The sequence below is a fragment of the Protopterus annectens genome, chromosome 7.part0, assembly GCF_019279795.1.
Source record: "Protopterus annectens isolate FY-2018-M chromosome 7.part0, PAN1.0, whole genome shotgun sequence".
In the NCBI taxonomy this organism is placed as follows: Eukaryota; Metazoa; Chordata; order Ceratodontiformes; family Protopteridae; genus Protopterus; species Protopterus annectens.
The window spans coordinates 1,982,551,067-1,982,564,548 of NC_056739.1; the positions used below are offsets into that span (position 1 = coordinate 1,982,551,067).

The 13,482-nt window shown below is 41.2% G+C and overlaps 1 protein-coding gene across 1 annotated transcript in view; it reads left to right on the plus strand.

Moving 5' to 3' along the window:
* The window catches only part of LOC122807285 (cytosolic 10-formyltetrahydrofolate dehydrogenase), a 586,928-nt gene that overhangs the window by 250,795 nt on the left and 322,651 nt on the right, over positions 1–13,482 (plus strand). The window lies entirely within an intron of this gene.

Here is a 13,482-nt window from a genome sequence, read left to right on the forward strand (position 1 = left end):
CCCTCACAAAGACTCGTGCTTGTAGACAATGCAACTTACAGGTAATTCGCCTTTATCCACTAATTCGATAATGACACCACATTGCCTTTGTAACGTTTTATTAAACAATGCCACTGACAACCATTAATGATCCCACAGTAATTCACATGTAACATATCAACCATAACCATTAACTCAAACGTCAGTTGGCATGACCAAGCCTGTTCCAGCTGACCTGTACAGGACCTAGTGTGTAACCCAAGCTACCTAGGACCTGGTGCCAAACCCCTTTAATTCTTCCTTCCAAGCCAGTTACCGTTTGATGTGGCCATCAGTCAAACTGGGGCCAACTGAAGGAGAGTTGAGGCCGCTGAACACACACAGGGGTGGGGGCAAGGTGGGTGGGTTATAAGGCCACTGCCAATCTGGCATGTCCCACAATGCTGTTCTCCCCCCAAAAGCTGGCCTCGAAACTAGGTACCATAGGTTATGAAAAAAGAACCAGATTAACCCTTGAAGAATTCCTTAGTGGCCAAAACAATGGTCAAATTAAACAAATCAAAACCAAGACTGTTCAAATGCACATTGTCCCTATCATAAAAATCAGAGTCCAATCTGTCAAGATCTTTCTGCAGAACTGAAACCCAATCTGCCGAGTCGCCTATGTAACTCTATGATTAATGAATTGCGTAGCCATCTCAATAGTGCTGGACCTTCAAGCTTCTTCCCAGTGGATTCTTGTATGATGGAAGACCTGAATAAAAACAGCTTTGGATATAGCTGATATAGCCTGTGCATATCAGAAAGTATTGGCTAAGAGGATTTTTTTATGAGCCCAAACCAGGTCATTACTCTCATGGTGGATTAACAAAACCCCAAGTAAGGCTTCCTCAGTTGTGGTTTGGTGCCAGATCTCCCAAAACTAAAACCATCAGAGGCCAGGTAAACCAAATGAGCAAGCTGCCCATTTGTTAAGATTAAAGGAACCTGAAAGTCAAGCCAGGCAGACCAAAGCTTGGATTGCTGCTCCCTCAATGAAAAAAATGCCCCAACAGCCAATGTACCTCCTTTCTTGAAACAAAAATAAAAATGAATGCCTAATGTATGACAAAAAGATGTCAGTCACTCACCTTCCTGTTCTTTGGATGATCTTACCAGAATGCCCCTCCATGGGCAAGTTGGAGGTGTGTCCTACTCTGAAGGAATGGGAAGAATACCCTAGTGGACGTTTCGCTTTCCCTTCAGTGGCATTTCTAAGGAGTAGGTTAACCTATGCCAGACTAATTGGCATGTCACTCACCCCGTATGAAACCAGACCCGATCTTCTTCCCTTGGGAGTGATGCTGCACATCAATCTAAGCCAGTGAACTGGGCAAATGGCACCCCCCCCCCTTTGCCTTTGCTAGTAGAATCTGATGCCCTCTGCTGAGTGCTTTATCTTGGATTTCTTTACCCATATCAGTATAACATTTTTGTGGATAACAAGGTCATCCCAACAAAGAGAGATTAGCAGTTCACTAGTACAGAAGGCACCCGCATAAAATGAATAAAGCAGATAATGTACAAAGGTACAAAAGTCATCTAGCATTTTAAACAAACCCAAAACAAAGATAGGAAAGAGTTGTCTCCCAATAGGTTCAAGAATCACTGGAAAACCCACAAATATTCTCCATACAGTTGAGCACCCTGCCTGTCAGCCAGTAGACGACACCTCCTAAAGACCCAAGAAATGTTCCAGACATCCTAAAGCTGCTAACTGCTCCTGAAGTGTTTTGGGGGAATCCCCTGCTGATGACCTGGATACTAGGAAGTGACAGATCAACTGCAAGCCCCAGATCCTGAGACAAGGGGGTAATGACCTATAGAAACCATTACAAATCTGAAGAGATAAAGACTATGCCTTCCTTGTATTGCTGGCCAGGAGCAATACTGCTACACCTCTCCAGTTAACCAAACCTCCACAGGAATTGCTGTACCCTTTAGTTCTGCATGTTTGGCCAGTTGGCAAAACCTGGTAAACTGAAAATGGGAAAGACTATCAGCTGTAGAGTTATGACAAACAGGCACATGCACACTAGAGAAAGACAAATTAATTTTAAACTCAACAAAACTAAAAGCCTGATAACAGAGTGAACACACTTGGACCTAGAGGACTGTTTAACGAGGACATGAACACCCAATACATCGTCCGAATGAAAGACTACTCTCCTGTTGCATAACTTGTCCTTCCACACCAAGACTGCCACTCAGATGGGGAAGATTTCCATGAAAGTGGTGTCCCTCCTCCTCTCCTGAGACCAATTTTAAGGCCATTTTTTGGTGAACCACCTGCCTCGGAAGTAACCTCCCATGCCAGATCCCCTGCCACATCTGTAAAATGATCAAGGTCACTGGAAAATAAACAAAGGGCCTGCCAAATGACACCCCATTAAACTGGTTCAAAAAGTGAACCAGAGCTGGTGGTCATCCTTGACCCTTCTGGTCAGCTAGACATAGTGATGCTTGGGCTTGTTCGCTTGAATTAAGTCAGAAATGAACCGAAGGAAGGTCCTCCCTGGAGAGACTGCCCTGCAGGCAAAGTTCAGCAAACCTTGCAGTTGCACGATTTCGTCTGTGTGAGCTTTGTTAACCCACAACAATTTCCAGAGTGACTGCCGGACCTGCTGTAGCTTGTTCAACGGAAGCTTGAACAAGTTATCAATGGTATCAGCTTCTAGACCCAGAAAGGTCAAGGCAAAACTGAGCCCTTCTGACTTGTCACTGGCCAATGGTACCCAGACAGCAAAATAAGACACCATATGATTAGTAGATAGTGACCTCAAAACAAACTATTACTAGTGTTTAAGGTTATTGCATATTATACAATGACTGGCCATTAACATTCAAAAAGGAGCACACTGATTGCTGTTAGCCCAACCAGTGTGCCCATTGTAAATCAAGCATATACCAATTGGAAAATCTGGTCACCCGGACTTTCTTCCATTACTATATGCAACAGAAATTCTAGTTTTTTTTTTTTAATTTTTTGTCTATCACAGTAACAAACCAAAAGAAAACATATTTGTTAATTTACATCACAGAAGACTGTGGAGTAAGGCTGGTGCATATGTTTCACCATCAAGCCCACTCGTAATTGATATGTGTAAATTATTACTTAATGCTTCCTGACATTGCGATGTCAACAGGTTATAGAACCACTAGATGATTAATCCAAGAAAAGCTATGCTTTCACAATGGAGTTTTTCTGATATGGCAATGTCTAATAGCAGAATTCAAAACACAGTCAGATTAACAGAGCTCTAGAAGATGGGCTGCAAGCTAGTTCAAAATATAGGGCACAAAAATAAAAAAAAAATAAACTTTCAAAAGCAGGAGACTTCAAAAGAATGAGACAGATGGAACAGAGAAAAATACAATGATAATCAGGTACATTATGCAAAACTAGAGAAACATACATGATTCTCCTTATACTAATAAATTGGAGGATTGTAAGTGAAAGACCAGCACTGATAAATGTATTTGGTAGAATGTAGAACAGAAGCAGCTGTTAAAAAAAGGAATAACTAGTACCGTATTTCTTTCTAAATAAGTTCTAACCAGAGATTAAGGCCTAGCATGGTTTTTCCAGGGTGTTCATGGTATAAGCCCTACCCCAAAAATAAGCCCCAAGTTAATATCATCAACAACACACAACGGACGTGTTGAATTATAAAATATTATTGACACCCGTTGACTGAGGTTATCATACTCTGGTCGCCTTTTTCGGACACCCAAATTCTTCTCTTTGCAGAAAGTCATAAGACTTTTTCAGTGGGAGTCCTCCACGATTCTTACTGTAACCTAATCATCACTCACACTTGACAGTTGAGATCCTTGGCCCATAAACCCACGCAGGTGTATTTTGATCGGTCAAAGTACAGACAACGCGCGGGAAGCGTGCGCTGATGGTAATGAGCAGCTGTCGTATTGTCTTCTCTTCATAACCGGCGCCATTTTGTGTTGCCACTCTGGTTGCTCAAGTCTTCAATTACTTCCCCCCCAGACAAGATGAGTGTGAACAGAAAGAGCTATTCCGTCGAGTACAAGAAAGGAATCGTGGAGGACTCCCTGTGAAAGAACCCGATGGCTTTCTGTAAAGAGAAGAAGTTAGATCTCCGAATGGTCCGAAAATGGCGAGCAGCGTACGTTAACCTCAGTCAACAGGCCAATAAGGGAAACGCTAAGAAGTGTAAGTGTGGATCAAGTCGGCAACCATTATTTCCTGAGCTTGAAGACATCATCTATGAGTGGATTGCTAACAGGAGAGCAAAGGCTTTGGTTGTGCGCAGGGCTGATATTCATGCATTTACCCTTGCAATAGCACCACAGTTAGAAATATCCCCAGAAGAATTCAAAGCATCACAACATTGGCTGGATGGCTTCCTTCAGCGATATGAACTGCCTCTAAGAAGATCAACAACACTGTTCAAGCTGGAAGATACTGAAGTTGTTAAACGTGCACTTGCGTTCAAGTCCTTTGTTGATGGCATCGACTTTTCTAAATACCAACTCTCCAACATGATTGCTATGGATGAAACTGCAGTGTTTATGGGCCAAGGATCTCAAGCAACAATTGGACAGAGGGGTGCCTTGTCAATCTACATTCCCTCCACTGGTTACAAGAGTGCATGTGTTACCTGTATTTTGGCAATTTGTCTAGATGGAAAGAAAACCCCACCTCTAATCATTAGTAAGGGCAAGAAAGATAAGATTGAACGTGTTTCAGGCATTTACATTCTTGAAACCGAAAAAGCCTGGTGCACACAAGCAGTTATAAGGAAGTGGGTCGATGTAATGCTGCCACTTGTTTTGCAAGGTGGTGAAAGAGGTCTGCTAGTCTGGGATTCAACCAGCACACACCGCACTAAAGAAACAAAGAAATTCCTAGCATGGAGGAGAATAGATCGAATAATGATTCCCACAGGAATGGCTGCCTATCTACAGACTCTTGATATTGCAATAAGCAAGCCATTCAAGGACCATTTGCGCATGAAACTCAATGACTGCATTGAAAATAAAATGCAGAGAAATCAGCATGGAAACTTTGTGAAGCCTAACCTGCAAGAGGTCGTCACTTGGGTGAAAACTTCATGGGATAAAATCACTGACAACTGTGTTGCCAATGCACTACGAGCAGGCTACTTGGACAAGCAGTGCTCATTTAAGGAGAGCTCTGTTGTTAGGCATGACAGACTGGGGCCAATGGTGCTACAGGAAATGGAGTTGCAAGAAATTCAGGCTGAAATTCGGGGTTGGACACTTTTATGACAATGATCCAGAAGAAGATGACATGTCTGTATTTGAATAACTGTGAAAGCCAAGGTGCAGATATTCTGGAGCTGAAATGTTTATTGCACTGTTTATGTAGAATTCTCACACAACTGTCAACCTGTTATTAGAACTGTTGTCCAATAATAGAAAAGTATGAAATAAATGTCAATTTGTATGCATGAATAAATGTCGATTTTTGTACATGAAGAAATGTCGATTTGTGTTCATTAATAAATGTCAATTTTTGTACATGAATAACTGAATAAAGGTAGATTGTTGTACGGTGCGGGTAAATAAGGCATCCCCTGATAATAAGCCCTAATGCACATTTCACCGGGAGAAAGAATATAAGACCCGGTCTTATTTTCAGGGAAATATGGTACAGCATACAAAATATTGCATGATAACTATAAGAATCAATCAGAAGAGTTTAGAAAGGATTGGGAAGAGAGATTGAATGACTAGTTCTAAACGAAACAATGGGGATATATATGTAAGTCTTCCAATATGCAACAAAGTCTAGAAGATTTAGGATCTTTGCTTGGAAGTGTTTACATAGGTATTTTTCTACCCCAAGTAGAGTCCAAAGAATTTTTCCTCAGGTAGACAGCAAATGTTGGAGGTGTGATAGAGAAGGAAGAGGTAATTGGAAACATATTTTTTTGAGAGTGGAATGAGTTGGCAGACTTTAAAGATTCCCTGCAGACTACTCTGTCAGAGAATACTGGGTGAGCAAATTATCGTAACTAAGGAAATTATTTTTGAGTTATGATACAGAGTTGGAATTGCCTAGACATATTAAGGACTTGCTGAGTCTAATTATGGTGGCTGCCAAAAAAAGCAATTTCTAGAAAATGAAAATCAAAGTCTAAGCCAACTGTACTAGAAGTAGTGAATATAGCACCAGAAATAAAACAGCTGGAACCAGGATCTTTAGAAAAGGATAGGAGCAAATTACATAGAAAAAATGGGAATTGTGGGAACAAAACATGCAGAGGAGGAACAAGGCTTAAAAGAAGGTTGGATTTGAATGAGCTATGTAAGTTTGACTGACAATGACTGGATAGATTATAGGTTCATATGTTAGTACTAGGCTAACTGCCCTTATGGGCCATTTTAAGCCTAGCCAATTATCCCATGCCAGAATCAAACCCTGCACCTTGTGTTTCTAAGGTAAGCAAATTAACCTTTACACCAACCTCCCAATAAGCAGCCATACAGGTCTCGAACCCAGGACCCTATACACTATAGTCACAGTAGTTAATCACCAAGCCATCATAGATGTAATAAGTAATGTATAATGTTTGCAACTAAAATTATTTCAATATGGTTTGTCTTGCAACTAAAATTATGTCAATATAGTTTTTCATTTATATAAATGTATGATTGCCTATGACATACATGATCATTTATGATAATTTAACAAAGATATTTCTTGCTTAAAAAAAAATCAGACTACTGTTGAAGTTTTTCCTTCATCTTAGTGCCAGTGAAGAGATTTTCAGTAGTTAACACTAACAGATTCCAGAGTACAGGGGTTCACAGCCTTCATCTTTAAAGCCACTTCTGGCTTCTTAGCTGGCCTGAGTGGCTTTGTGAAGATTTAAAAATGTGGTTGCCATCACAGAAGTACTGCTGAAAGACATTACATTTTCAAAATGTTTCTATGTAAATTATTTGCTGATACCAGTATGTATGTATGTATGTGTATATATATATATATATATATATATATATATATATATATATATATATATATATATGTGTGTGTGTGTGTGTGTGTGTGTGTGCTAATATTGTCATGAGCACATGGGAATTAGAAAAATTAAATACCTTGAAGAACTTTAATCTAGTACACATTTACAAAATATTTATTGATGATGTTTTTTTTGCATGGAAGGGTGACCAATCTTCTTTAGACCTTTTTATTTCTGATTTGAGAGACAGTTTAGGTTTTTTGAACTTGATTTTGTCTGGAAGAGGGTCTTCTATTTCCTTTTTAGATACACATATATATTTACTACCTCCTAATACAGTATGTTCCACTATATATAGAAAAGAGACCTATAAAAATAATCTGCTTGATTTTACTAGCTCCCATCCATTTTTTATGAAAAGGAACCTTGTCAGAAGTCAATTTATTCGCATCTCTAGAATTATCAGTCAAGATTATGACTTTCAAAAGAATGCTGTTTTGTTAAAACACATGTTTTTCAAAGGAATTACCCTCCATCTCTTATTAACAATATATGTAACAAGATCTCTAATGACAGACACACTAAATATTTACCAATTTTACTACATGGTTTTACACCTAATACTTCAAAACCAAGTAACATTAACAGAACCCTTAGTTTCCCATTACCTGTCTCTAGGGACATGTCACAAATTACAAATGTCATATCGAATAACTGGGATTTATTAACTGAATCACAATTTATGTCAGCTGCTATTGGCACTGCACCTACCTTTTCATTTAAAAGAACCAAAACCATAAGGATGAGTTTAGAAAACAGAGATTTACATTTTCTTATTAATTCTACTTCTACTTCTAACTCTCAAAATGGGATGCATTCATGTAATAAATGTGTGGTATGCCCTAACATTTTCATAGGATCTCAATACACATTTACACATTGTAATTATACTATTAAGTTTTTGAAATATTACGTCTGCCATTCTACAGCAGTAGTATATGCAGGTATTTGTGCCTCTTGTAAAGCATTTTATGTAGGTAAAACTACAAGAAAACTTTCAGATAGAATTAAGGAGCATCTAGGAGCCATCAGGGCAAAGAACTTAAATAATGCCCTTGCTAAACATAGCATTTTTTGTACTTCTTTTAGTAAATTTTACTTCATAGTATTAGAACACGTTAACTGTTTTTTTGGAGACTGGGAGTTATATTTAGAACTAAGAGAACTTAAATGGCAATTACTGCTTAATTCAGAAACATACCCTGGTCTGAATGAAAGTGTTAATATTAAATGCGCTTTAAAATGGAAGATTTAATTCTATTTTGACAGTTGTTCTCTTTCTACAAAATGTGTTTGCATCCATCCTTGACCTTTGACACACTTTTAAGTCACCATTTGTACAGTTATATGAATATTCATGTCTCCTACATGCATATTTAGTGTGCACACTGTATATTCAATGATAAGCTAACACAAGGGAGTGTTTATTTAATATTCATGCCCCTGTCAATCCTTGATATGTCTCTCAAAACCTGGCTGCCTCGTGGTTTTGGCATCTTTTCAGGCTTGCTAGTTGTTGCTGAAGGGGAGAAAACGCTGAGAGAAGAAAAGGAGCCACTTTTGTGATTTTAAGTATTTTCTTCTGATTTTTTGTTAAGTTTTACTGCTTTGCCACCTACTTTTTGGCATTTTCAGGCTTGCTAAAGTTTATATCTGTAACAGTAGCAGTACTTGGAACACATCTAGAGCCTGTTTACTGCATTTCCTGTGTTGCACTTAATTTAAAATAGTTTTTTTCTCTAAAAACTGCATTTTACCTGATTTTGGCCTAGCACTCAAGTGTGGGGTCGTTTATTGCACTGTTGTGATTATTTTGCTGCTTGTGTATCTCTGCTACCTTTAAACTACAACAAAAAGAAAAAAAAAAATCTTGCTTTTTTCCCACTTTCTGAAAGTTAAGAAAGTTCAGTTACAGATTTGCTGTTCTGAACTGTTTAGAAGTTTCTAGAAGGCCAGTGCTTGCTTGGGCTAAAGGGAAGTCTTTGTGTTCACCAGTGGGAGTGGTTAACACTGAACAGCCTGCCTGTCCCTGGAGGAGTGGTTACTACCTAGAAGCTGTAGTTTTATTGGCCATTTTGGGTCAATTCTAAACTCCTTGATCTCTCTCTGTTAAAACCCTACAACTCTCTTTTTGCGCGGTTTTGCTCACTGAGCAGCATCGGGCAGCGCCGCCTAAACAGGTTTAAACTATTCCAGGCTCCACAAAGTCTGCTCTTCACTTTTTCCCTTAGAAATGTTCAAACTCTCAAAGTAATCACTCTATTCTCTTTCTAAAGCCCTGCACTTGCTCAGCTCTTATAAGGAAACACTAACTAACTAAAGCACTACACCCTCCTTGACTTCTCATAAGTATTAGGCTCCCGATTGGTCCTTCCTGATCAAGTGAAAAATCAGTTCCCTTCCCTAATCTGATCAGTAAAGTACTAATCTGGTATGTCCAAGGGTCAGTTTCAAGGTTACTCTCCAGTCCAGCTGATGAATCTGGGAATTTTGAGGCAATGTTACAATTGCCTTATGTACACAGACAACCTTCTCCTCCTTCCAACAAACTCTAATACATGTGAGAGATGCAGTTACACAGCCAAGCTGGAGGCAGAGCTCTCTCAACCCATGACTGACACAGTCAGTCAGGAGAAAAAGGTAACCACCCACACCACAAATCCAGTCTCACACAGACCTATTGCATCTGCATACCCAACACATAAACACACAAAAACATACTCGGAGGCTCTAAATAAAAATCTGCCTAAACAGCAAAGACCTCCTAAGCAGATATCCAAGCAACAGCCACCCCTCAACAATACCCACGAATCACATATCTCACAAAATCAGTGTGCCTCACAGTCACAGCCCTTAAGGCCAAACAACACACCAAATACACTTGTTATGGGGGACTCTGTTGTCCGGCACACTGACGTCCCACTCACCAGACTGAACAAGGAGAAGGTCACTGTAAGCTGCCTGTCGGGTGCCAGGATCCACCACATAATGCAAGCACTCAGGTCACTCCAAAGCAAGTACAAGTATGACTCTGTCATTGTCCATGCTGGTGTGAATGACCTGAGACGTACCTCCCTGGACTACATGAAAAGAGACATAGAGGAGCTCTCTGACCATGTAGCCCAGGCTGGTATGACCCTGACCTTGAGTAGCATCTTGCCCTCACCAAGAATGATGCCACAGTATGAAGACAAAATGATCAGTTTCAACAATTGGCTAAAGTATTGGTGTCATTCAAAGGGGATCCAGTGTCTGTCAGCCTGGGATGACATGCTCGACAAGCCACGTTGCTTCGCTAGGGACGGCTTGCACCTGTCACCCTTAGGCTTTTGTATACTGGCCAAGGCTCTTGCCACCCCCATATTGCCTTTTTTAGGCAAGGCTCAAAGGACAAACCCACCTCCATAGACAACCCAAGTATAAAAAAAACTAAAGGTAATGCTACTCAATGCCAGAAGTCTAAACCTCAAGATGAACGCACTCGAGGCTCTCCTCAGTATGGAGAAAATTGATGTCTGTGCAGTAACAGAAACCTGGTTCAAGGCTCTTGAGAGCACCCCAGCACTACCAGGTTATAACTCATACCATGCGTTTCGGCCCCAAAACTCGGACCGAAGCACAAAAGGAGGGGGGAGTATCTATATTCATCAAAGATACCTACACCTCCAGGTTAGTGGCACTGCACGAAGCATCGGAAACCATGCATGTGCAACTAACAGCGGGCAAAACTGCCTTTCAGTTTGTAGCCTGCTACAGAACACCCTCCCTATTACAGGAACCCCACTTGGCATTCCTGAGAACACTGGAGAATATGAAGGTCTCTCCAAACACTATGTTATTGGGTGACTTCAACTACCCAAACATTGACTGGGAAAACTACTCAAGCCCAAACACCCTCGCCCAACGGTTCCTTGAATTTATAAACTCTTAATGCGATGGAACAACTGGTCACCACTCCCATAAGAGGGAACAACATATTGAACCTGGCCATCACCAACATGGGGACTCTATATTCCACACCAGAGGTAAACCCCTCATTGGTAAGATCAGACCATAAACAAATTTCCCTGGACATCCATATCCCGTCCCCACCCCCAGCCAAGGAAATCGCCGTAAAGAATTTCTCAAAAGCCAACTTTGCACTTCTCAAGACTGAGGTGGAATCCTTCAAAGCCCCCGGGCCAGAGGATAATACAGCCCAATCCACCAAATCCTTTACAGATGCATTCTATGAGCACCTGCAGGAATGCATGGATCGTGCTATCCCAAATAAAACCAAGACTCACTCCTCCAAAAACAGGAGACCGGTCTGGTGGACCCCGGCCATAAATAAGCTATACAACAGACGGAGGAAGCTACTACATGACAGAGCAAAATCCCAAAAATGGAAGGCATCTCTGATCAGTATTAGCAAGAAACTTCGATCCCTCATAAAATCATCAAAGGCCAGTTTTGAAAGAAAAATTGCCCTAGACACTAAGGATAATCACAAGGCATTCTTTAGTTATGTCAGGAACATGGGTGGAAACTCCCAGATATGCCCTGAATTGTTGCATAACGGTACAAAATATACCGAACCTACAGACATAGCCAACATCCTGGCAGACAGATTCAGTGCAAACTTCTCCCCCCATTCCACCCCAGAGGAGCAAATGCCTATCCCAACTGAATATAACCTCCATGACATCACAGATGCACAGGTGAAAGCTGCCCTCTCCAAAGCAAAAAACACAGCATCTATGGGACCGGACAGTGTCCCAGGCTGTGTCTTACACGAGCTCCAAGAAGAACTGAACCCTCACATTAAGTCACTGTTCAAACTTAGCCTTACTACAGGATATGTACCCAAAAAATGGCGTACAGCTACAGTGGTCCCACTCCACAAAGGTGGTGCCACAATGGACCCCGGGAACTATCGCCCCATAAGCCTGACTAGTCTGGTCTGTAAAGCTATGGAGCATATTATTATTATGGAACTCATAAACAAAGACATTGGGAGCCTCCAGACACTGGATCCTACCCAGTTCAGCTTTGTTAAGGGCAGATCTCGCCTCTTAAACCTAGTTGATTTCTTTGAAACAGTTAGCAAAGCCATAGATGAGGGCAAGGTAGTCCACACAGCCAACCTGGACCTCGCAAAAGCCTTCGACACAATACCCCACTTGGGCATTATAAATAAGCTTACCAGCTTAAATATCAACCCCTATATCACAAGATGGGTTGCAAACTGGCTCAGAGATAGAACCCACATGGTCAGAATCGCAGATGCCATGTCCGAATCCAAACCAGTTACAAATGGCGTCCCACAGGGCTCAGTTCTGGGACCTCTCTCGTTCGGTATATACTTCTCTGAGGTTCAGGCTAACACGGGGGGATTATGGCTGACAAAGTTTGCAGATGACTGCAAACTGGGGGCCATAATCGAATCTCCAGCTGACACAAGCATCCTCCAAAAGGGTTTCACAGAGACGGATGCTTGGTGCCAGAGCCATGGCCTCAAGCTTAATGCTAAAAAGTGCATAGTCATCCCCTTTGGGAAAAACAAAGTGCCTACAAATTACCACATAGGTGGTAATCCATTAAGTACGGAAGAAGTAATTAGAGATTTGGGGACCAACGTAGATAGTAATCTCTCCTTTGATAATCACGTTGCCAAAGTGGTTAGAAAGACCTTCTATATAGCCCACCTTATCACGAAAGGGTTCGCATCTAGATCAAGAGAGGTCATTGTGCCCCTCTACTCGTCACTCATCAGGCCCATAATTGAATACAATGCCCCTTTTGGGATGTACCTTACCCGACACCTGCAGCAACTGGAGAGACCCCAAAAGTACCTCACCAAGAAGATCATGGGCTACAAACAGATGTCCTATGCAGCTCGACTAAAGAAACTCCAGCTCTACTCAGTTGCTTACCGCCTACTCAGAGGCAATCTATGCCTGACGTACAAAGCCATGTCAAACCCAGAATTAATGGACATGCTCCACCTCAAAAAATCCAAGTCCCTTAGAGCTACACGCTCCAGGGACCTAAACCTCAGCACAAAAATAAATAGGACATGCTGGAGGGACAGATTCATTTCCCAGAGGCTCCCCTCACTCTGGAATAGAATCCCAATTCATGTTAGACATAGCCCCTCGCTGACCCTCTTCAAGCAAAATCTAGATGCCTGGATGGGAAATCGCAAATTCACCCCTGGGATATCTTCTGTGTCCCTGCTAGACAGAGGCAAAGTAAACTAATCTTAAAAGGGTACCTTCTGTGACCTACTTTACAGAGGCACAGTAGGCTAATCTAATAGGGAGGCGGAAGCCAAATACACTCTGGCTAGGCTTATAAATGCCCTAAGGCAGATAGCCTAGTATCTACCTATGAACCTATGAACCTATATGTATGTTCAATGATCATTGTGTTAAGATGATTGGCACAGTTTAAA